Source organism: Syngnathus acus, chromosome 13 (genome assembly GCF_901709675.1).
Source record: "Syngnathus acus chromosome 13, fSynAcu1.2, whole genome shotgun sequence".
In the NCBI taxonomy this organism is placed as follows: domain Eukaryota; kingdom Metazoa; phylum Chordata; class Actinopteri; order Syngnathiformes; family Syngnathidae; genus Syngnathus; species Syngnathus acus.
In genome coordinates, this window is record NC_051098.1 from 1,608,494 (window position 1) to 1,634,131 (window position 25,638).

A 25,638-nucleotide genomic window follows, 5' to 3' on the forward strand; every position below is an offset into this window, starting at 1 on the left:
TTGTGATAAATAACTGGAACATCACTCAAATATTGGTGATCCCGTTGAGAGTCTCACATATTTCTTCGCTATCGAGTTTCCTACTGCATGCGCAGTGATACTGACCGGCAGAATAACATCCGGTTGTTCCCAAAGATGATCTTTTTTCTGAAATAATTTTATGTTTACGAACTTAAGTAACCCGGCCGGGTCATACCAAAGACTATAAAAATGGGGCCCATTGCCTCCCTGCTTGGCACTCAGCATTAAGGGTTGGAATTGGGGGGTTAGATCACCAAATGATTCCCGAGCGCGGCGCCGCTGCTGCTCACTGCTCCCCTCTCCCCCAGGGGATGGATCAAAATCACACGGGGATGGGTCAAATGCAGAGGACAAATTTCACCACACCCAGACGCGTGTGTGACGATCATTGGGACTTTAAAAAAAAAACAAAAAAAAGAAATTTAAAAAAAAAAAAAAGTCAAAATTTGGGTGCGTATTATACATGGGTACAGGCTTTTTTCCAGCATCGACATGCCATTTTTAGGGTGCGTATTATACATGGGGGCGCATTATACATGGAAAAAAACGGTATAAATAGGATGAAATAAAATGATACGACTGGCATAAAAACAAATATAAACCACATAAAAATAAAACGTTGAATTAGTGGGAGCACCGAGCTCTTTTCTCAGAAATGAGCCGTTCCCATCTAGGCGTAATCGGAGACAATGACACCCGAAGTGGTTAAGGTTTGTCTTTAAATGCAGGATGCTTGGTCTCCATGTGCCGAAGCAGGTTTGAAGGCTTCATTGCCTCGTTAGCTAGCCTTTCGCCACATATGCGGAGTGCACTTGGCGCGTCAGAGTCACCTGTGGCGATAAATCCATATTTTAAATAGGACTCCAGAAATGTTCTTTTAAATGCAGCTTTCCTTTTCTGAGAAGTCGTAGCCTCTTCTTCTTCAGTGTCCTCATTGGACGTTTTTCCCTTTCCGAAGAAGCTTTCCAAACTTCTCTGTTTCTTGCTCATTTTTGCTTGCCTCGCGGGCTTGACTGTGGTGACATATCACGTGACCGAGACGAGCGCCCTGTGTCAAGAGTCCTTATTTTTCAGATGCACCGACAGATGTAATTGGGAGAGATTCGCCAAATTTTTTATATTTTTCAAAATAAATCCTTACTCATTTTTGCTAGCTTTGCGGGCTCGACTGGGGAAACATGTCACGTGACCGGGACGAGCGTCTTAACATGAATGAATTGATCGTCAATGAAAAAAAAAAATATATATATTTTTTTTTTTCCTGTGCGGCTCCGCGGCCCGGTACCAAATGACCCACGGACCGGTACCGGTCCGCGGCCCGGTGGTTGGGGACCACTGTTCTAGTCCATTCCACACAGTTACTCCATAGGATGATATGCACCTGCTCCTGAGATTGGTGAGAGCATACCCCTAATCAAAGCTACCTTTTCCTCTCAAATTATAGCCCTTATGATCTCGAAATCCAACCTTGTGTACAATTCTCATAGCTTTTTCCAGTAGTATAATTAATGGTTTTAAAGTGCTTATGTATGCATTTCCCCATATCTCCACACAGTAAGTCAAATATGGTGAAACAAGACAACAATACAGAGTATACAACATCCTCTGGTCCAGAATATGTTTTGCACTGCACAGTACTGCAATACTCCTTGCTACTTGGGTTCTAACGTATCTTATATGAGGTTTCCAACAGAATTTATTGTCTAATATTACTCCTAAAAAATTTATCTCGTAAACTTGTTCAATATTGACATTATCTATTGTTACTTGAACCTGTGTATCTATTTTACGGTTTCCAAATACCATCAGTTTGGTTTTGTCTACATTCAATGATCATTTATTAATGTCAAACCATATTTTTAGTTTGGATAATTCAGTTGTAATGGTCTCCAATAGTATCTTTAAGTTATTACCAGAACAGAAGATGTTGGTGTCGTCCGCAAAAATAATACATTTAAAGATAGTTGACACCTTACAAATATCATTTATGTACAGAATAAATAATATGGGGCCCAACACTGACCCCTGTGGGACTCCACAGGTAATGTCTAGGCATGATGATTTATGATTACCCATCTTAACAAACTGTTAGTCTGTTGTCTGTTAGTAATGTAACTTTTTAACCAGCTCAATACTACACCTCTCATCCCATATCTATATACTATATACGAAGAGGGCGTTCTCGGGCAAAATTACCGCCCACTTCAAGGACAGCAGGGACGCACGGCGCCTTTGGCAGGGCATTCAGACCATCACGGACTACAAGCCCGCGCCGCAGAGCTGTGAAGGCGACGTCCGTCTGCTCAATGACCTCAACCGCTTCTTTGCTCGCTTCGACGCTCAGAACAGCACTTGCCCGCTGAAGGCCACTCCCCCTTCCCACGAGCTGCCCCTGTGCCTCTCCGCCGACAGCGTGAGGAGGACGCTTGCCGCTATCGACATCCGTAAGGCGGTGGGCCCGGACAACATCCCGGGTCGTGCGCTGAAGGACTGCGCTGGTGAGCTGACGGGTGTCTTCACGGACATCTTTAACACTTCCCTGCAGCAGGCCATCGTCCCGTCGTGTTTCAAAGCTGCCACCATCGTACCTGTGCCGAAGAAGCCTGCTCCGTCCTGCTTCAACGACTACCGCCCCGTGGCACTTACGGCCATCATCATGAAGTGCTATGAGCGGCTTGTCTTGGAGCACATCCGGTCAGTTCTCCCCCCACCATTGACCCCTTCCAGTTTGCGTACCGAGCCAAACGGTCCTCTGAGGATGCCATCTGCTCTGCCCTCCACTCGGCCCTCACCCACCTGGAGGGGAGGGACTCGTATGTGAGGTTGCTGTTTGTGGACTTCAGTTCTGCCTTCAACACCATTGTGCCGCAGCGTCTCATCAGCAAACTTGACAAGCTGGGCCTCAGTACCTGCCTCTGCAACTGGCTACTGGACTTCCTCTGTCAGAGGCCACAGGTGGTACGTGTTGGCGACAAGATCTCCGCCAGCATCACGCTGAGCACAGGGGCCCCCCAAGGCTGCGTGCTCAGTCCGCTGCTCTTCACCCTCCTGACGCATGACTGCGCTGCCACCTGCAGCGGCAACCGCATAGTGAAGTTTGCTGACGACACGACTCTGGTGGGTCTCATCACCAAGGGAGACGAGACTCAATACAGGCTGGAGGTTGACCTTCTGACCGCGTGGTGCGGGGACAACAACCTCCTGCTGAACGTCGACAAGACCAAGGAGATTGTTGTTGACTTCCGGAAGGGTCACGCCCAACACCTGCCGCTGACCATCGACGGTGCTGTGGTGGAGAGAGTGAGCAGCGCCAGGTTCCTGGGGGTGCACATCAGTGAGGATCTCTCCTGGTCCACCAACACCGCATCGCTGGCGAAGAAGGCCCAGCGCCGCCTGTACTTCCTTCGGAAACTCAGGCGAGCGGGGGCTCCTCCGGCCGTCATGACTACTTTTTACCGCGGCACCATTGAGAGCGTCCTCTCCAGCTGTATTGCTGTCTGGGGTGGCAGCTGCACTGACCACGACTTGAAGGCCCTGCAGCGCATAGTGAAAACGGCTAGTAAGACTATTGGTGCTTCTCTCCCCTCCTTGAAGGACATTTACACCTCCCATCTCACCCGCAAGGCGACCAAGATTGTGAGTGATGTGAGTCACCCCGCTCACTCTTTGTTTGAACTTCTGCCCTCTGGGAGGCGGTACAGGAGCCTGCACTCCCGCACCACCAGACTTTCCAACAGCTTCGTACTCCAGGCTGTTAGGATCCTGAACTCGCTCCCCCTTTCAGCGTAGCGTCCTGTTCTTGCTGTCTGCTGTATGCACACTGGCTCGGTTTTGCACCTCTTATTTAATGGGTTATTGGTCTGTTATTTATTCATCGCTCACTTTATTTTATTTATTTATTATTTCTTGTTTTTGTTTTGTGTCGCCTACTTGTATGTCTCATCACCGTGGGATGGAGGAAACGGAATTTCGGTTTCTTTGTGTCTTGACATATGAAGGGATTGACAATAAAGCTGACTTTGACTTTGACTTTGATATACTATCTATATAATATGTTATGGTAAATGGTATCAAAAGCTTTTTTCAAATCAATAAATACTCCTACCGCATATTCCTTATTGTCAATACAGTTAGTTATTTCTTCCGTCAAATCCATTAGTGCCATAGTTGTTGATCTATTTGTTCTAAATCCATATTGGCTGTCAGTTAACAAGTTGTGTATCTCAGTGAAGCTATCCAGTCTCATGATGAAAAGCTTCTCCAAGATTTTAGAGAATTGACATAATAGAGAAACAGGTCTATAATTTGTAAAGATATGTTTATCTCCTGTTTTATACAGTGGGATAACCTTCGCCGTTTTTATTTTGCTTGGGAAGGTGCCTGTTTTAAAGGACAAATTACAGATGTATGTCTGAGGATTTACCACTCCATCAACAACTTCCTTAATTAAGGCCGTATCAACATCATTCCCATCTGTAGATGTTTTATTTTTGCATGATTTTATAATATCTAAAACTTCTTTCTAATCAACCGCTCTCAAGAACATTGAACTTGGATTAATTTCAATACCATCTCCTACTGCTCTTGCCTGCTCTATCGACGGGTCGCTGATACCCTCAGCCAATTTTGGTCCTACATTCACGAAAAATACATTCAAATCATTGACCGCATCTTCCATATTGTTTATGGTGTTGTTATTATCCATGAAGTGTTCAGGATACTTTGTGTTAACAGCTCCTTTCCGGATAATACTGTTTAAAACCTTCAATATCCCTTTACTATTGTTTCTATTTTTTTCTATTAACTTGCTGTAGTAATCCCCTTGTACCTCCTTATGATTTGCGTGAGCTTATTTTTATATCTTTTGTACTTAATTTCTGTCTCTATGGTTCTATGCTTTATAAATTCTCGATACATAGAATTTTTCTTTTTACTGACATTTTGTAGACCTATTGTGATCCATGGGGACTCTGTATACTTATGCTTCCTATTGCATTGCTTTAGTGGGCAGTTTTTATCATACAATGACATAAATCTTTCTAGGAATATATCATAAGCTATGTCTACATTACATTCATTATACACACAATTCCAATCTTCCGTCAATAGATCTGCTCTGAAATCACTCAGGGATTCTGATGTTCTCACCCTCCTGTAAATGTTACTTCCATCCTTTACATTAATACAATCACAGTCATAAACCACAAAAACAGGCAAATGGTCACTTATGTCATTCAGCAATAACCCACTAATGATATTGTTTTCCAAGCTATTTGTGAATATGTAATCAATGAGAGTGACACAATGTGATGTTACTCTGCTTGGCTTGGTGATCATGGGCAAGAGACACATACGAAACAATGTATCATAGAATTCGTCAGTCTGTTTATGTTTATTCCCTCGTGCTCGTCGGAACCATCGACTTTCGCCATGCTAGCCCCGTGGTGACCATCTGCACGTGCCCCGACTGGGTGCCCGGACGCTGCTCACACGTTTGCCTGCTTTGTGATGTTTTCACCGATTCACGACCACGGTCCATTCGGCGCCGTTGAACTGGACTGCCCTTACACCTGTCGATGGATCCCGTGGAGGCTATTTTGTGTGTTTTGGGGTGTTCTCTTGTATTGAGGGGTGCTGGTTGGCCGCTGTTACTTTTTTTCCTTTGTCTTTTGGCTTTGATTTGCTTTGATGGCTTTTATCTTGAGCACTTTCTGACTTTCTTTGTGGCGCCGTTGTGTGGCAGCCTTATGAGAGCCTATTGAGTTGCGCTCATGCCATCTGTGTGTCTTTTGTATACCCACTCTGTGGTATGGATACTGCTGGGGCCTGAATTTCCCCTCCCCTGGGGATCAATAAATATTCAATCAATCAATCAATCAATCAATCTATATATATATTATATAAACTATATATCAAACTAGAAAATGCAATTCCTGGAGAAATTGCGTGTCAATCAATCAATGGCGAAGGCTGAATAACTTCTTGGGGAATGCTGCCGAATGATGTTGAAACAAGTTGAATTACTTGAGAAATGTAGAAAATAGAAGTCTAAAAAGAAATTTTGGAGAATTTGTGGTGAATTTCAAAATTGAAAATTTGTCATTTTTGGTAAGTGGGAAGTTGTGGAATGGTAGGAAAATGATGAAGAGTTGAAAATTGGAACGGGTTGAATCGGTTGAAAAATGTAGAAATTGGAGTTAAAAAACAAAATTTTGGAGAATTTGGCGTGAATTTCAAAATTAAAAATTTTGAACTTTTGGTAAGTGGAAAGTTGTGGAATAGGTAGGAAAAAGATGAACAGTTGGAAGTTGGAACGGGTTGAATCGGTTAAAAAATGTAAAAGTTAGAGCAAATGTTAAATTTAGGTGACTTCTGGTTTCATTTAGGGCAGTCCTTGTTGAAACAAGGTCACTTCCGGTTATTTTGGGGCACTTCCGGTTTAATTTAGTGCACTTCCGGTTTATTTGGGGTCACTTCCGGTTTAAAAGGTCACTTCCGGTTTATTTGGGGAACTTCCTGTCTGATTTACATCACTTCCTGTTTGATTTGGGGTCACTTCCGGTTTGATTTGGGGCACTTCCGGTTCATTCTGGGTTCATTGGGGGCACTTCAGGGTCAATCCAAGATGGCCGCCACACTGGAAGTGGGGGTCAAGGGTTGAATTGTGTAAGCATAGTGGGGGTGAAGGGGGTGAATATGGTAAGGATGAGGTGAACAAAGTGAATAAAGTTGGAATGGGTTGAATCGGTTGAAAAATGTAGAAATTACAATAGAAAAACGAAATTTTGGAGAATTTGGTTGAATTTCAAATTTGAAAGTTTGGAATTTTTGGTAAGTGGGAAGTTGTGGAATAGGTAGGCAAAAGATGAACAGTTGAAAGTTGGAATGGGTTGAATCGGTTGAAAAATGTAGAAATTAGAGTAGAAAAACGAAATTTTGGAGAATTTGGTTGATTTTGAAAATTTGGAATTTTTTGTAAGTGGGAAGTTGTGGAATAGGTAGAAAAAAGATGAACAGTTGAAAGTTGGAATGGGTTGAATCGGTTGAAAAATGTAGAAATTAGAGTAGAAAAACGAAATTTTGGAGAATTTGGTTGAATTTCAAATTTGGAATTTTTGGTAAGTGGGAAGTTGTGGAATAGGTAGGCAAAAGATGAACAGTTGAAAGTTGGAAGGGGTTGAATCGGTTGAAAAATGTAGAAATTAGAGTAGAAAAATGAAATTTTGGAGAATTTGGTTGAATTTCAAATTTGAAAATTTTGAATTTTTTGTAAGTGGGAAGTTGTGGAATAGGTAGGCAAAAGATGAACAGTTGAAAGTTGGAACGGGTTGAATCGGTTAAAAAATGTAGAAGTTAGAGCAAATGTTGAATCCCCTAAGAGAATGAATCGGAATTTAAAAAAAAAAGCAACTGCGCCAAATATTTTGAAATTTGGAACGAAACGAAATTTCCGGCTTCAGGAGGTTCACTTTTGGGGTTAAAATGTTGAAACAGGTTTAATCGGGCAAAAATTGCAAAGGTTAGCGCAAATGTAGCTATTTGGAGCACTTCGTGTTTAAATAAGGTCACTTCCGGTTTGATTCGGGTCACTTCCGGTTTATTTGGGCCACTTCCGGTTTAGCTGTGGCCACTTCCGGGTTATTTGGGGTCACTTCCGGTTTAAAAAGGTCACTTCTGGTTTATTTGGGGCACTTCCGGTTTAATTTAGGTCACTTCCGGGTTAGCTGAGGTCACTTCCGGTTTACTTAGGGACACTTCCGGTTTAAAAAGGTCACTTCCGGTTTATTTAGGGAACTTCCGGTTTTATTTGGGGCACTTCCGGTCCGATTTGTGGCACTTCCGGTTTGATCTGGGGCACTTCCGGTTAGATCTGGGTTCATTGGGGGCACTTCAGGGTCAATCCAAGATGGCCGCCACACTAGAAGTGGGGGTCAAGGGTTCCTTCTGTTGAAATGGTGGAATTTGCTTAATGTGATGAATGTTCATGTTGAATGTGCCATTAAGAATGAATGCGTAATTTTATACCACAAATGTACTAATTATGCAGAAACGTTCACGTCTCTGTTCAGTTTCTGTTGTTGGATTTGTTAGTCAGTTACGTTAGTCTGCCGAGTCAGTTTGTTTTTGTTAAACAGATTGGGCCTGCCGTTAATGACTTCTTCTTTTAAGCCCTCATAAGAAAGCCCCCAATTTCCTTGCGCTTGTAGTCCTTGAGAATATTTAATACCGTTATTAATCATTTTTAATCCGTTTGCTTTTAATTACGGTTGTTGCAGTTCTATCAGCTTGTGCCAGCATACAGATTAATTGTAGTTTAAAATAGCTGGCCGTGATTGGCGCAATGTATTCGCTAACAAGCCCGGCTTCTCAAGATGCTTTACACTACCTTGGGAACTTGGCACCACACCAAGACTGATCATCCCGCTTCTCTCCTTTGTTCACATTCACATATTAAAACCATTGTCTCACGTCACTTCCTGCTGGATGTGTTCGAAAAACATTTCAAATGGCAGCTATCACCACTGGTCCCATGTGGTCTAGCGGTTAGGATCCCTGGTTTTCACCCAGGTGGCCCGGGTTCAACTCCCGGCATGGGAACTGGCACTTTTGTTTCTACATTAATGAACGTTGGTGTACTGATGTCACGGTGTTGAAAGAGTTTTGCAGCCCTCTCCTAGAAACACTTTTCATAAACTGCCGGCCGTTCTATTCACCACGGGAGTTCTCCTCGATCGTCATGGCGGCTGTTTACATCCCACCACACGCACGTGCGAGTGAAGCCACGCAGATGCTGGCTGACCAGGTAACAGACATGGAGAAACTTCTACCAAACTCACTAATCATTGTTCTGGGTGATCTTAACAGGGCGAACCTCGCACACGAACTCCCCAGATACAAACAGCACGTAACGTGTCCCACCAGAGGGGCACAGACTCTGGACCACTGCTACACCGTGATCAAGGATGCATACCACTCTGCGGCTCGTGCAGCTTTAGGACTCTCGGACCACTGTCTAGTTCATCTGATCCCGGCCTACAGGCAGAAACTAAAAACTTCTAAGCCTGTGGTGAGGACTGTGAGGAAGTGGACAGTGGAGTCAAGGCAGGACCTCCAAGCCTGCTTTGACTGCACCGATTGGGGAGCTTTCGAAGCTGCAACTTCAGACTTGCATGAACTCACTGACACTGTCACATCATACATCAGTTTTTGTGAGGATCTGTGTGTGCAGACTAAGACCTTCTGCACGTACAACAACGACAAACCTTGGTTTACACCGAACCTCAGGAGGTTGCGCAAAGTCAAGGAGGAGGCCTTCAGGAGCGGCGACCGCGACCTGTTCAGGCAGACCAGAAACACACTGAACCGAGAGGTCAGGAAAGCCAAGAGGGGTTACGGGGAGAACCTGAAGAGACACCTCTCTGCCAATCCTGATCCCTCAACAGTGTGGAAAGGTCTGCAGAGCATCACGGGCTACAAGAAACGAACCCCCCGTCCTGTGGAGAGCCCAAGGCTGGCTAACCAGCTGAATAAGTTCTACTGCAGGTTTGATCGGTCCTCCCACACAACGGGACTTCCTGCAGCACAATCTACATACTCACCTCTCCCCACAACTGCTCTGTCCACACCTCTATCATCGTTGTCACCCACTCTCTCTCTTGCAGAGGCCGCGCCCGCACTCCAGGTCCGCGAGGAGGAAGTGCGCCAGATGTTCCGGAGACAAAAGACCAGGAAGGCACCGGGCCCAGACGGCGTGTCACCTTCCTGCTTGAAAGTCTGCGCTGAACAGCTGGCGCCCACCTTTGCACGGATCTTCAACCGTTCTCTGGAGCTGTGTGAGGTGCCCTCGTGCTTCAAGAGCTCCACCATCGTTCCAGTGGCCAAGAAGCCCGCCATCACAGGTTTGAATGACTATAGACCCGTCGCACTGACATCTGTGGTCATGAAATCTTTCGAGAGGTTAGTGCTGAACCACCTGAAGGAGGTCACGGGCCCCCTGCTTGACCCCCTCCAGTTTGCCTACCGGGCAAACAGGTCAGTGGATGATGCGGTCAACATGGGACTGCACTACATCCTGCACCACCTGGACACTCCAGGAACGTACGCCAGGATCCTGTTCGTGGACTTCAGCTCGGCGTTCAACACCATCGCTCCTGACATCCTCCAACAGAAGCTCATCCAGCTTGCGGTGCCTGCCCCCACCTGTCAGTGGATCACCAGCTTCCTGACCAACAGGAGACAGCGTGTGAGGCTGGGGGGCATCACATCTGACACCCGGACCACCAATACTGGAGCCCCTCAGGGGTGCGTCCTCTCCCCACTGCTCTTCTCTCTCTACACCAACGATTTCTCCTCAGATGACTCTCCTGTGAAGCTCCTGAAGTATGCAGACGACACCACTCTCATCGGACTGATCCAGGACGGTGATGAGACTGCGTACAGACAGGAGGTGGAGCGGCTGGTCCACTGGTGCAACCAAAACCATCTGGAGCTGAACCCGCTCAAGACCGTGGAGATGACAGTGGATTTCAGGCGAGACCCTTCACCACTTTTACCCCTCACTATCCGCAGTAATACTATTCTCTCCACAGACACCTTCAAGTTCCTGGGAACCACAATCTCTCGGGACCTGAAATGGACCGGCCACATAGACTCTGTCCGGAAGAAGGCCCAGCAGAGGCTGTACTTCCTGAGACAGCTCAAGAAGTTCAACCTGCCGCGAGAGCTTCTGAAGACCTTCTACACTGCCATCATCCAGTCTGTCCTCTGCACCTCCATCACTGTCTGGTTTGGATCAGCCTCCAAACAAGACAAGCACAGACTGCAACGGACAATCAGGACTGCAGAAAAGATCATTGGAATCAACCTCCCTTCTATCCAAGACTTGTACCTGTCCAGGACCAGGAAACGTGCAAGGAACATCTCTACAGACCCTTCTCACCCAGGTTGCAGTCTGTTTGAACTACTCCCCTCCGGACGGCGTTATAGAGCTCGGTACGCCAAAACCAGCAGACACCGAGACAGCTTCTTCCCCCAGGCTGTTGCTCTGATGAACTCACACCACTCATAGAGTCTCAGAGGCATTACTGTGCAATAACATCCTGCTCTTCACACCTTTTGAATTTGTCTACACTGTTTTTGCCATTATTCACATGTCCTGAGTGTTGTTAGTCACCTATATGTTGAACAGAGGGTGTGTTTTACCGAAGTCAAATTCCTTGTTTGGCACGCTCAAACATGGCGAATAAAAACTCTTGAATCTTGAATCTTGGTGGAGCATGGTGGTTATTGGTCTTACTTTTACTCACATGCACTAAGAGGCAATTGTCAATGGCAGGTAGCCTTAAGATTTCTTCATTTTTTTCACTTAATGTCAGGAAAATCGGCTTCATTTTGGTTTTGTTATATCATTTTATTCAGTACAGTTTGTGATGCAGACTATGTATCAGAGGAGCTGAGGCGAAAGGCCCAACTTTTCTTTCCTGACTATTGGTCACGAGCTGTGGATTGTGACTGAAAGAACAAGATCACAGATATAAGTGTCAAAAATGTGTTTCTTTCGTAGGATGTCTGGGCTCTACCTCGGAGATAGGATGAGAAGCTCTGTCATGCAGAAGGCGTTCAGATTGATGCTGCTGCTCCTCTGCATTGGGAGAATCCAGATGAGGTGGGTTGGGCATCTTGTAAGGGTGGCTTCTGGATGCCTCTCTGATGAGATGTTGTTCTGGGCACATCCCACTAATCCAGGACACATTAATGCCTCTGAAGTGCGACTTCAGCTAAATTACCGTATTTTCCCGAATATAAGCCGCTAATGTTTGTTCAAGTGTTGAGCCCTGTTGCTTGTAGTCTGGTGCGGCGGATCTTAATGATTTTTGTGATGTATAATAAACTTATACACTCGTTAGTTAAAAGGTTGTGGACCGCTGTTATGCAGCACTGCTTTGCTGGGCGGAGGGACATATGACCAGACAGTCGGGGTCCATCGACAGTATAAAAGGAAGTCTGTGAATAAAAGTGAAAGATCTTATTTACAGTATAACTACTAGTCTAAGAATGAAGGTTAAAAAAAAATCTTATTTACAGTATGTTCAATGTGGGTATATGTATTAACATGAATGAGGTTTGTACAGAGAGTAAATAATAAATAGTAAATAGTTATTGCACGTAGTTTTTAAAGGAGTGTCGGTGTTGTATTATAGCTGGTGTTTTCTCTCAGAGTTCAGAGCGCTGATGGCTCTTGGGAAGAAACTGTTTTTCAGTCTGGTAGTCCTTGTTCGAATGCCTCTGTAGCGCCTCCCAGAAGGAAGCAGTTCAAACAGCTGGGAGGCGAGATGTGTGTTGTCTTTGATGATGTTGTGAGCTCTGCTGACGCACCAGGTGTTGTATATGTCCGTCAGGGAGGGGAGAGGGCAGCCGATGATCCTTTGCGCTGCTTTGACTGTCCTCTGTAGCCTCCCTCTATCTGCAGCAGTGCAGCTCCCGTACCAGGTGGTGAGGCAGTACGTCAGCAGGCTCTCAATGGAGGAATGGTAGAAGGCGAGCAGAAGCTTCCGATCCATTCTGCTCTTCCTGAGGACTCTCAGGAAGTGTAGACGCTGCTGAGCCTTATTGATGACAGCTGAGGTGTTGCGTATCCAGGAGAGGTCATCAGAGATCTGGACTCCCAGGAATCTGATGTCGTGGACCCTCTCCACAATCTCGCTGTTGATGCATGGGGGGGATCTCTTCTTTTCCTTCTGAAGTCCACGATGATCTCCTTTGTTATCTTGGTGTTCAGAGCCAGGTTATTTGCAGAGCACCAGTTCGTGACCTCCTCCCTATAGGCTATCTCATCACCATTCGAGATCAGCCTTGACCACTGTGGTGTCATCAGCAAATTTTACAATCATGTTGTTGCCGTGGGCCGGACTGCAGTCAAGGGTATAAAGACAGTAGAGGAGAGGACTCAGCACGCAGCCTTGTGGTGAACCAGTGCTCAGTGTGCGTGTAGAGGAAAGGTGGGGGCCAAGTCTCACCGTCTGGGGCCTGTTGGTCAAGAAGTCTTTCATCCAGGTGCAAGTGAGAGGGGGCAGGCCCAGAGTGTCCAGCTTCGTGACCAGAACGTTTGGGATGATTGTATTGAAAGCCGAGCTGTAGTCCACAAAGAGCATTCTCGCATAGCTCTGCTGCTGTTCCAGGTGTCTCAACACAGCATGCAGAGCTATGGTGAAGGCGTCCTCCTTGGATCTGTTCACCCGGTACGCGAACTGATGGGGGTCGAGTGTGGGGGGGAGGCAGTCCTTGATGTGTTTGAGAACCAGTCTCTCGAAGCACTTCATTATTACTGGGGTGAGGGCAACAGGGCGGTAGTCGTTGAGGCTGGTTGGGGGTGAATTTTTTGGTAAGGGGATTATTGTAGGTGACTTCAGGCTGGTAGGAATGACTGCTTGTGCCAGCGAGAGGTTAAAGATCCTGCAGAAAATCGGGGACAGCTGGTGGGCGCAGGCTCTGAGCACTTTGCCAGGTACTCCATCTGGAGCAGGTGCCTTCCTGGGGTTTACTGCCTGGAGCACACGCCTCACCTCCTGCTCCTTTACAGTGAGTGGAGGGGTGCTGGGATCTGGTGTGGATGGGGGTGGGGGGAGGGCTACAGCAGGTGAGTGAGGCTGTGGTGATTCAAAGCGGGCAAAGAAGCAGTTGAGCTCCTCTGCCAGCGACTCACTTGGGTCTGACGTCACCTCACAGCCCCTGAAGTTGGTGATGGTCTGGATGCCCTGCCACACCTCTCGTGGTCTGTTGCTGGTGAGGTGGGACTCCATCTTCCTCATGTACTCCGCTTTAGCTTTTTTAATCCCTTTCTTCAGGTCAGCCAGAGTTGAGCTGTAAAGGGCTCTGTTGCCTGACCTGAAGGCAGAGTCACAGGCCTTGAGGAATGAGCGGACCTGGCTGGTCATCCAGGGTTTCTGGTTGGGGAAGACCCGAATGGTTTTGTCCACACATACGGTTCCCATGCAGAATTTGATGTAGTCCAGGACTGACTCCGTGAACATGGCCAGGTCTTGGTGGTGAAATAGGTCCGTGTTTTGAAGGCAGTCCTGGAGTTGACAGAGTGCATTTCCAGGCCAAGTTGTTACAGTCCTTATGGTGGGCCTGGATCTGCGTCTGAGAGAAGTGTATGCGGGGATGAGTAGCAAGGAGAGATGGTCTGACTGTCCGAGGTGGGGGAGGGGCATGGCTCTGTACCCATGCTTGATGTTGGAGTACACGTGGTCCAAAGTCCTTTCCCCTCTTGTTGGGCACTTAACGTGCTGGTGAAACTGTGGGAGTACAGTCTTCAGATTGTTCCTATTAAAGTCTCCTGCTATTATGTGAACACCATCGGGGTGGGCCCGCTGCTGTTCATTGATGGTGTTCAGCAGGAGAGAGAGCGCCGCACTAGCTTTAGCATTCGGCGAGATGTAAACAGCGGTGATGATCACCACTGTTACCTCTCTCGGTAGAAAAAAAGGGCCGACATCTAACAGACATGTACTCAATATCGGTGGAGTAGTGGCTCACTATGATGCTGCTGTTGTTGCACCAGTCCTCATGCACGTAGATACAGAGACCCCCACCTCTTTTTTTGCGGGAGACCACAGTCCGATCCCAGCAGTGTAGCGAACGACCTGCTAGCTGCACGCTAGCATCAGGGATCTTCAGATTCAGCCAGGTCTCCGTGATAATGAGGGCGCAGCAGTCATGAACATAGTGATTTCCCGCAAGCTGTAGTTCCAGAGCTTCCATCTTGTGGGTGAGGGATCTGGCGTTGGTGAGATACAGGCTCGAGAGGGGTGGCTTGTGCGGTTGGTTCTTTAGCGTTAGTAGGAGGCCGGACCTGCGGCCTCGCTTCTGCTTCCTCTCCCTCCTCCGCCTGCGGCACTTTCCAGTCCCGACAACAATCCACAGAGAGTCCAGCGGTCTTGCTAGTTCGTCCGGGATGTTTTGGCTGTATTGAAATTCCCTTGAGACTGCGGTCTTATGTCAATAGCCAATGTCTACGAGGTCCTGTCGGCTGTAGTGGTGTGCCGCCGAAGCAAAAATACAAAAAGTCCACAAATAGACACACAGAAAACGCAAAAACAAACACTGAAGGGGAGAGCCGTGAGCCGCAGCGTCTGAGCACGCCGCCATCTTGGTTCCAGTATGAGCTTATTCTGAGTTTATCAGCTGTTCTGAAGATGTAAAGGAAATGGTTCTGCTGCTGATGGCCTATTTTGATGGCTGATGGTGTATTTTGAAGAAAGGGAAGAGGGTGTGTAATGTCTATTGTGGAGGACACCTGTCTGGCTGGCAGTGGAAGTCCATGTGTTCGAGCTCCCCATAACTCCTACCATCATTGTCTGTGGAAAGTTAAATTTGTTGGAGTTTTTTTTTATTTATGTTGAATTAATTTATGTGCTTATTTTTGTTGTGAACTTAATCCTGTGTGTTTCCCTTTATTTTTTTAGGGCAATCCTTCTTCAGTTCCACCTGATTCATGCTGAGAGTTGACAGGAACATTGTTCAAGAGAACAATATACATGATGTTCGGCAGCTGCTACACCTTCAACATTCACTACTAGCCTTTCAGTTCAGTTCAGGGTGTACCCCGCCTACTGCCCGATGATGGCTGAGATAGGCTCCAGCACGCCCACGACCCTGTGTGGACAAGCGCTATAGATAGATAAATATTATTGACAGGGCTACTATCATACCGGAGTAGGCACATGCACAATAAAATTGACAGACCTACTCAACCACAATAATTTAATCCCAAATAAATCTTTACGGTCTCTACTTGTCGCTTTTTGTTTTGTTTGTGACGTTTAGAAAAAATAGAAATAAATTTATATACCGTATTTTCCGCCCCAAAAGGCGCACCGGATTATAAGGCGCACCTTCAATGAACGGCCCATTTTAAAACTTTGTCCATATATAAGGCGCACCGGATTATAAGGCGCATAAAATAGAAGCTATACTGCAACAAACTGAGGTTGACTAGGGTTGCGGTATGCATCCACTAGCCAATAACCAACGAGCCCTCTGTAAACAATTGCGTTTCTCAAATGATCTCCTATAAAATGATCGGAACTGACTAAAGTTCGATCTAACGCATTGGTACTACTTACCTATGTTTCCCTTCCATATCGATCCGTAGATTTACTCGAAACATTAACAGAGCAGCCTATTTTAACGTGAAATAGCCTGGTACGTATAGCAGCTATCGTTATAGCATTAGCCATCCGCAAAGTCCCACGAGCCTCAGCTCGCAATCTCCCATGAGCCTCAGCAAAGTGTAAACAATCGCGTTTCTCAAACGATCTCCTATAAAATGATCGGAACTGACTAAAGTTCGATCTAACGCATTGGTACTACTTACCTATGTTTCCCTTCCATATCGATCAGTAGATTTACTCGAAACATTAACAGAGCAGCCTATTTTGACATGAAATAGCCTGGTACGTATAGCAGCTATCGTTATAGCATTAGCCATCCGCAAAGTCCCACGAGCCTCAGCTCGCAATCTCCCATGAGCCTCAGCAAAGTGTAAACAATCGCGTTTCTCAAACGATCTCCTATAAAATGATCGGAACTGACTAAAGTTCGATCTAACGCATTGGTACTACTTACCTATGTTTCCCTTCCATATCGATCCGTAGATTTACTCGAAACATTAACAGAGCAGCCTATTTTGACATGAAATAGCCTGGTACGTATAGCAGCTATCGTTATAGCATTAGCCATCCGCAAAGTCCCACGAGCCTCAGCTCGCAATCTCCCATGAGCCTCAGCAAAGTGTAAACAATCGCGTTTCTCAAACGATCTCCTATAAAATGATCGGAACTGACTAAAGTTCGATCTAACGCATTGGTACTACTTACCTATGTTTCCCTTCCATAGCGATCCGTAGATTTACTCGAAACATTAACAGAGCAGCCTATTTTGACATGAAATAGCCTGGTACGTATAGCAGCTATCGTTATAGCATTAGCCATCCGCAACGTCCCACGAGCCTCAGCTCGCAATCTCCCATGACCCTCAGCAAAGTGTAAACAATCGCGTTTCTCAAACGATCTCCTATAAAATGATCGGAACTGATTAAAGTTCGATCTAACGCATTGGTACTACTTACCTATGTTTCCCTTCCATATCGATCCGTAGATTTACACGAAACATTAACAGAGCAGCCTATTTTGACATGAAATAGCCTGGTACATATAGCAGCTATCGTTATAGCATTAGCCATCCGCAAAGTCCCACGAGCCTCAGCTCGCAATCTCCCATGAGCCTCAGCAAAGTGTAAACAATCGCGTTTCTCAAACGATCTCCTATAAAATGATCGGAACTGACTAAAGTTCGATCTAACACATTGGTACTGCTTACCTATGTTTCCCTTCCATATCAATCCGTAAATTTACTCGAAACATTAACGGAGCAGCCTATTTTGAAATGAAATAGCCTCGCGGGTACAACAGCTATTCGGTGACGCCCCCTGACTACAGTTACCGTAATGTTGGGAAGCGATGCGACCTTGTAATTTACTAGTCGTACTAAAACGTACTGAAACATTTTGGCAGAGCACTGTGTACAACCAGTATGGATCAACAAATTCATCACTTGATCCATATATAAGGCGCACTGGACTATAAGGCGCACTGTCGGCTTTTGAGAAAATTTTAGGTTTTTAGGTACGCCTTTTAGGGCGGAAAATACGGTACAAGCATAAATTGGATCAGAGAGAGATGAGCTTTGAAAAAGAAAATATCACTAAATTATTCTACTCTCAGATCATAGTTTTAACATGGCAAAAATATGTTGTTTTTAGAACTGCAAACTGTCCCTTTATGTTCCAAATCTAGTGATTGAGTTGATGTGGGGATTTCTATAGGATGTGGGAATGGATGTTTTTTTCCAACGTCACATCCACTCTTTCCTAATTGGCTCATTTCGCTGTCTGTTTACTCGCGTTTGGCCCGCCTCAGATATGCACTTGATGCGATTACTCACCAGACTCAATCGTTGGTACAACGATGAGCCTTGATTTCTCTGGTGTTGTGGTGCCCCCACAGATTCACTCCTCTAATAAAAATCATCTCATATCTGACTGTGCAAATGAATCATTGTGAGATTGTTAATGATTTAATCCCAAATTAATCCCCTGTCTTGAATTTTGCTGGTCCATACCTTGTCAGCATCTATTAAAACAGATTTGATGCTTCTGTTTTCACAAAAAAATGTGAATTGGGTAGAGCTCATAACTGTTAAATAATGCAGAAGGAACTTAAACTGGGGAAATGAAGGCTAGATGACAGAGAAGTAGTACCGTTGTTTTCCATGTATAATGCACCCCCATGTATAATACGCACCCTAAAAAGGGCATGTCGATGCTGGAAAAAAGCCTGTACCCATGTATAATACGCACCCAAATTTTGACTTTTTATTTTTTTTTTAAAGTCCCAATGATCGTCACACACGCATCTGGGTGTGGTGAAATTTGTCCTCTGCATTTGACCCATCCCCATGTGATTTTGATCCATCCCCTGGGGGAGAGGGGAGCAGTGAGCAGCAGCGGCGCCGCGCTCGGGAATCATTTGGTGATCTAACCCCCCAATTCCAACCCTTAATGCTGAGTGCCAAGCAGGGAGGCAATGGGTCCCATTTTTATAGTCTTTGGTATGACCCGGCCGGGTTACTTAAGTCCGTAAACGTAAAATTATTTCAGAAAAAAGATCATCTTTGGGAACAACCGGATGTTATTCTGCCGGTCAGTATCACTGCGCATGCAGTAGCAAACTCGATAGCGAAGAAATATGTGAGACTCTCAACGGGATCACCAATATTTGAGTGATGTTCCAGTTATTTATCACAATTATTTATTATTATAATAATAATATATATAATATATATAATAATTATTTATTTATTATTCACAATTGTCATGGTGATCTTTCTGGTGATTTCTTAACTAGGCTGGATGTATTTTTTTTGTTGGTGTTGATTTCTCCGACTGCCCAGAAAGGCACCACCGCGATCAGTTAGGTTAAAATGAAAAGAGAGGAAAGTGACGTTGTAAAGAACCATCCGTGACAAGATTTTCTTCAAAAATTGTTGTACCATGATTTTCTTCAAAAAAAAAAACATTGTACCCATATATAATGCGCACCCCAGATTTTAGGACAATAAATTAGTTAAATTTTGCGCATTATACATGGAAAAAACGGTAGTCGTCTCTAGTGTAGACATTCCACTGGAAAAAACAACGAAAAAAAAACATTGACAAAATGCAGCCACCGGAATTTTCTTATCAGGAAATTCCCCTTCCAAACAACAACCTCCCCCCTTGCACCTCATCTCCACCTACGCGTTCATAGATTGAGCGCCTCATCAACGTCAAGGTATGTAGATCTTAAATATACTGTTTCAGTGATGTGTTTCTTATTTAATTTATGTTGCATATTCAACTTTGTGCATTTTTGCTCCGCAATTGTGGTATAGAAAAAGCAAATATATAAAAAAGTATAAAATTTAAATATTAAATATAAATAATAATGAAATATAAAAAAAAAGGACCATTAGGGTAAAAACTTGCAGATTATTGCATTTTCAGTTATTTCTAATGGGGAAAATTGCTTGGAAACTCAACGGTTTCGTTTCTCAACGCTCCTTCTGGAACGAATTAGCGTTGAAATTCGAGGTTCCACTGTAATAGCAAAATTAAGCTTCATGAAGCGTTGATATTTATTTACTCCTCAGATGGTTCTCTTGGTTTAAACTGCTGAGATCCTGTTTTCAACGTCACTGGCTAGAGAGGAAATAATACAGTGGTACCTCTATTTACGAACTTAATTGGTTCCACGATTGGGTTTTTAAGTAGAAACGTTTGAAAGTAGAAGCAATGTTTCCCATAGGAATCAATGTAAAAGCAAATAATGCGTGCCGGACTATCCCAAAAGTCGCACTTGCCCTATTAATCCATGTAAAACACAGAAAACCAAAACAAAAGTTTTATTTTTGCCTTTTCAAACCTTTATAACAAAAACTATATGTCACTTTATTCTTGACCTCCTAGCTTTTCTTGGGGAGTACGAAAATCGTATTCTCTTCACTTGCTAAAAAATACCCCCGAAAAGACACAGAAAAAGTTAGGCTAATAAATTATTGTATGCTTCCATGTACTCCCTGCAATGTGCACGCTCACGTACTCATCACTACTTATTACTTTGTAATTGATTGAAATTGACAAGCACAAAAGTGTGTTCTTCATGTTTTTTACAAGCTGGTACAGCAACGGTTTCTGCCTTTCACTCAGTGCGTGCGCGCCGGCAGCATGGGATACCTACTTGGCACAACACCGGCCATACTCCGTCGCGAATTCGGCGATACACATTCATTCGCCATGCTCCTTTATGAATTAGAGTTTCTATCGATAGTCATAGGAGACATACTCGACTATACTACTTGTTTTTAGTTTACGTGCCGAGACAAAAATGGAATGGCAGAGACAAGGCGGGGGGACGGGGGTGTGGGAGTTGGCTGGTCCGTCGGTTCAGGAGTCAAAAATTGTAGATGCAAAAAAGTCGCGAGGCTCCGGTTCGTATCTCGAAAAGTATTGGCATTCGTAAGAGGTACCACTGTACTGTGAAGGGATAACAGTGTTGCACACACACACACACACACACACACACACACACACACACACACACACACACACACACATGCACGCACGCACACACGCACACACACGCACACACACGCACACACTGACTGAAACTAAGACATCTTGTATGGAACATCTGCTTTAAAGTGAACCCCTTTTCATTTTCACCCATTGCTTCTTGATGCGGTTTCAAGATTCTTCATTGAGAAGAACATCAGGGCTACAATTATGTTCAGCGAGACTGCAAAAAGGGCTGTTACTCTGCGTAACAAATCGATTGTGAAGATGGAGGCAGCATTAGCAATATGGATCCAAGATTGCAGAAAGAAAAACATTGCTCTGAACTCGAATACGATCAGGGCAAAGGACAGGACTCTACAGCCGGATGGCGTAACAAAGTAACGACCCCCAAGCCCTGGAAGAAGAGATGCAGCCCGACCATCAACTTCAACTGGTTCTCCCACCTCCAAAATTGGTTTCACTGCAAGCAAGAGGTGGTTTTAAAAAATTTGGAAATGCCTTTGCTTGAAGAGCGTTTCGCTGCATGGAGAGGTTGCCGCTGCGGATAAAGACACTGTCGGCTTATGTGGAGGAGATGTTCCACGAGATCATACATGAAGTGGTCTATGTACCAGAATAAGTCGAAAAACACGGACAAAACCGGCTTGTTCTGAGCTGAGAGAGGAAGCCGTTACGCACTTACTACAAGCCGGATTCGGTTGAAGTTGGGAAATTGTGTAAGATGTAAATAAAACCAAAATACAATGATATGAAAATCCTTTTCAACCTATATTCAATTGAATACACTACAAAGACAACATATTCAATGCTCAAACTCATAAAGTTTATTTTATTTTTCAAATAATAATTAACCTAGAATTTCATGGCTGCAACATGTGCGGTAGAAGTTGGGAAAGGGCATGTTCACCACTTCGTTACATCACCTTTCCTTTTAATAACACTCAAACGTTTTGGAAGAGAGGAGACTAATTCTCTTAGCTTCTCATGTGGAATTCTTTCCCATTCTTGCTTGATGAACCGCTTCAGTTGTTCAACAGTCCGGGGTCTTCCCTATCGTATTTTACGCTTCATAATGCGCCACACATTTTCAATGGGAGACAGGTCTGGACTGCAAGCGGGCCAGGGGAGAACTTGGACTCTTTTACTTCGAAGCCACGCTGTTGTAACACGTGCAGAATGTGGCTTGACATTATTTGCTGAAATAAGCAGCGGCGTCCATGAAAAAGACGTCACTTGAATGGCAGCATATGTTGCTCCAAAATCTGTATGTACCGTAAATTCCGGACTATAAGCCGCGACTTTTTTCCAAAATTTTGAACCCTGCTGCTTATAGTCAGGTGCGGCTTATATAAGGATTTTTTCGTGATTTTTGTGATGACTTGATCACTTTTATACACTGCGGTATCTTGAAGAAAAAAAACAACAAAAATACTATTTTGAAACACTACTATGGCTGCTGCTTATTCTGGCTGTGTTGCTTGTGACTATTATGAGCTTTAGTAGGAATGCACGCTAGGTGACCTGCGTCAAAGGGCTCTAAACCCTTTCTCTTACTCTGCCATGTGACTCAGAGATTACACAAAGCAGTGGCACTGTTTGGACCGTCTGCATTGTATTAAAACCCAATCAATCAGCATTTAAATTCAATTCTTCTGACATTTTGCTCACCAAAAACAAGTTGTAATGAACGTGAACTTTGAATGCATTTTATTCAGAAGGTTAATTTGAGGCAGAGCACGAGCAAAGGCCATCCGGATCCCTGAATATAGGCGTAGGAGAATTAGCCCCTGACGAGCCAGAGGAGAACGTTGCCACTGTACAGGATTCGGAAATCAACCTTCTCAAGTCCGGAGAACTCACGATCGCCGTCCCGCTCAGCATCGAGGATATTTCCCAGTTTGGCGACGGCTCGCGGGAGCTCTAAATCAAATCCAGCTGTTACAGCGTGGTGACCGTTGCGGTGGCTGACGCGGGGCCGAGCATCGGCTGGATGTTTTCTTCGGAACCAAAAAGCATTTCCTTTAGTGTGGTTTACCGGGAAAATGCTGATGATCAATTGGAGCGATCAAAGGTTCTCATTCCACTGACGCGCTGCAATTCTCACAAAGAGACCATTCAGGGACAGCTAAAAGTGCGTCGGCCGGGAACCTACGCGCTCATCTTCGACAACTCCTTCTCACGATTTATCTCCAAGAAAGTCTTCTATCATCTGACCATGGAAAAGCCCATCATCTACGATGGAAGCGACTTCCCCTGAAGCTTTGCCAACACTAAGTATCACCATGGCAACCGAAGGGAGATAAGAAGAGACAGACGAAGAAGAGATAATGCGCCGAAGAAGACGTGCTAGTTTGTGTTTTGATAGGCGTATAATTCACACGAAGAAGAGACAGAACGAGATCAAGACGGACATTACTGAAAGGGAGCTTTTATACACAAACCGTCATTATGGGGGACAAAAGAAATGCATATGATGCCGCTTTTAAGCTAAAGGCAGTCGATGTTGATGACATTGTCTTGCGTCACCCTTTTCTTTATTTCGTGGTCCCGTCTACTCTGGAGCTATACGTGTCGCTCGCTAGTTTAATGTAATTTAGCGCTTCGTGCATGAGTAAAATTAGCATGAACAGGCCCTCATCACACTCGAAGAAATGCATAAAAGCGACGACGAAAGAGAGACTGAGAAAGTGTGAGGCGAAGGATATCTAACGCTATTCCAATCGGACGCTGAGGAGGAAGACTTCGATGGTTTGAGTGCACAGGAGGAAGATGAAGACGATGAAGCTCTTTTTTTACTTTTACTGGTATGTTTTTTAACGAGCCCGGTTGGTGCTGTACTACCGTGTTGCTGCTGTGTTACCGCCGCGTCTCAGTGACTTTTACCGGGTATGTTTTTTGTAATCCAGCCCTATTAGTCTTGTGTTACTTCCGTGTTGCTGCGGTATTACTGCCGCGACACGGGCAGTGTTTGGAAAGAAATGTTAAGGTATGTTATTAAAACTTTAAAAAAGCTTTCTGTGTCCAGTCTTTCTTTGTTAATAACTCGCGTTGGAAAGAAATGTTAAGGTATGTTATTAAAACTTTAAAAAAGCTTTCTGTGTCCAGTCTTTCTTTGTTAATAACTCGCGTGCACACTTCCGTGTTGCTGCGGTACTACTGCTGCGTCACAGGCAATGTTTAGAAAGACATGTTAAAGTATGTTATTAAAACTTTAAAAAGGCTTTCTGTGAACGGTCTTTCTTTGTAAAAAACGCGTGTGCACGTGCGGCTTATAGTCCGGTGCGGCTTATATAAGAAAAAAACTAAAATATCCCCCAATTTTAGCTGGTGCGGCTTATAATCCGGTGCGGTTTATAGTCCGGAATTTACGGTACTTTTCAGCATTTATGTTGCCTTCACAAAAATGTAAGTCACCCATGCCATGGGAACTAATGCACCCCCATACCATCACAGATGCTGGCTTTTGAACTTTGCGTTGATAACGGTCCGGATGGTCCGCTTCCTCTTTGGTCCGGAGGACACGACGTCCAGTGTTTCCAAAAACAATTTGAAAACTGGACTCGTCAGACGACAAAACACTTTTCCATTGTGTTTCATTTTAAATGAACTCAGGCCCAGAGAACCCGGCGGCGTTTCTGGATGTTGTTCTTAAATGGCTTTTGCTTTGCATGGTAGTTTCAACCCGCACTTACTGATGTAGTGACAAACTGTATTTACTGACAGTGGTTTTCTGAAGTTTTCCTGAGCCCATTTGGTGATATCCTTTAAACACTCATGTCGGTTTTTAAGGCAGTGCCATCTGAGGGATCGAAGGTCAGGGTCATTCAGTCTTGGTTTCCGGCCGTGGCGCTTACGTGCAGTGATTTCACCAGATTCTCTGAACCTTTTGATGATATTATGGACCGTAGATGTTGAAATCCCTAAATTCCTTGCAATTTTGCTTTGAGAAATGTTGTTCTTAAACTGTTCAACTATTTTCTCATGCAGTTGTGGACAAAGTGGTGAACCTCGCCCCATCCTTGCTTGTGAATGACTGAGCATGTTTGGGAGGCTCCTTTTATACCCAATCATGGTACGCACCTGTTACCAATTAGCCTGATCACACGTGGGCTCCTTTTATACCCAATCATGGTATGCACCTGTTACCAATTAGCCTGATCACACGTGGGATGTTCCAAATAGGTGTTTGATGAGCTTTTCTCAGCTTTCTCAGTATTTTTTGCCACCTTTCCCAACTTATACTGGACATGTTGCAGCCATTAAATTCGAAGTTAATTATTATTTGGCAAAAAACAATTAAGTTTATCAGTTTGAACATTAAATATGTTGTTTTTGTAGAGTATTCAATTGAATATGGGTTGAGCAAGATTTTCAAATCGTTGTATTTTGTTTTTATTTACATTTTACACAATTTCCCAACTTCAACCGAATCCGGTTTGTACATCATGAGTGAGGTTGTTTTAAGGCTCAAAACGTTTGTGTGACAATGTGTGGCAATGCTGCTGGATTTATGATCCAGCCAGGGTTTATAAGTACAAGGATCCCATAGAACAAGAAAGCGTTGCTTGTGCATTGGAAGCATAACCCGAAGGTGTGGATCGCAAGAAACCTAACAACAGACTGGTTCCATCTCCTGGAGGTCAAGGATTATCTATGAGACAAGGGGCCTTGAATTCAAACTGCTTTTGTTGCTGCACAATGCTGGCGACCATGCCGCAGGTATCACGTACGATGGAGACCAGATTGAACTCTTGCCACCAAACACGACTTTGTTGATTCAGCCGATGGACCAAGGTGTTATTTGTGCCTGTACAGAAGCAATTCGTTCGAGGCCCTCATGGAATAATGGATGCAAAGGAGGACAACTTCTTGCTTAAGGCGTACTGGCGTGAGTACACGATTGCATCGTGTCTAAAGAAAATTCAAAATGCCCTGTGAAA

General features: G+C 44.6%; 1 long non-coding RNA gene and 1 other non-coding gene across 2 annotated transcripts; both read left to right on the top strand.

The window, feature by feature from the left end:
* The first annotated feature begins 7,879 nt into the window (after positions 1 to 7,879).
* On the top strand, positions 7,880 to 23,687 carry LOC119132912. The gene is made up of 3 exons (XR_005099998.1): positions 7,880 to 8,072; positions 11,212 to 11,214; positions 23,675 to 23,687. It is a non-coding gene; the product is annotated as an uncharacterized LOC119132912 (long non-coding RNA).
* trnae-uuc lies at positions 8,548 to 8,619 on the top strand. Its single transcript has one exon. It is a non-coding gene; the product is annotated as a tRNA-Glu (tRNA).
* Positions 23,688 to 25,638: the final 1,951 nt, after the last annotated feature.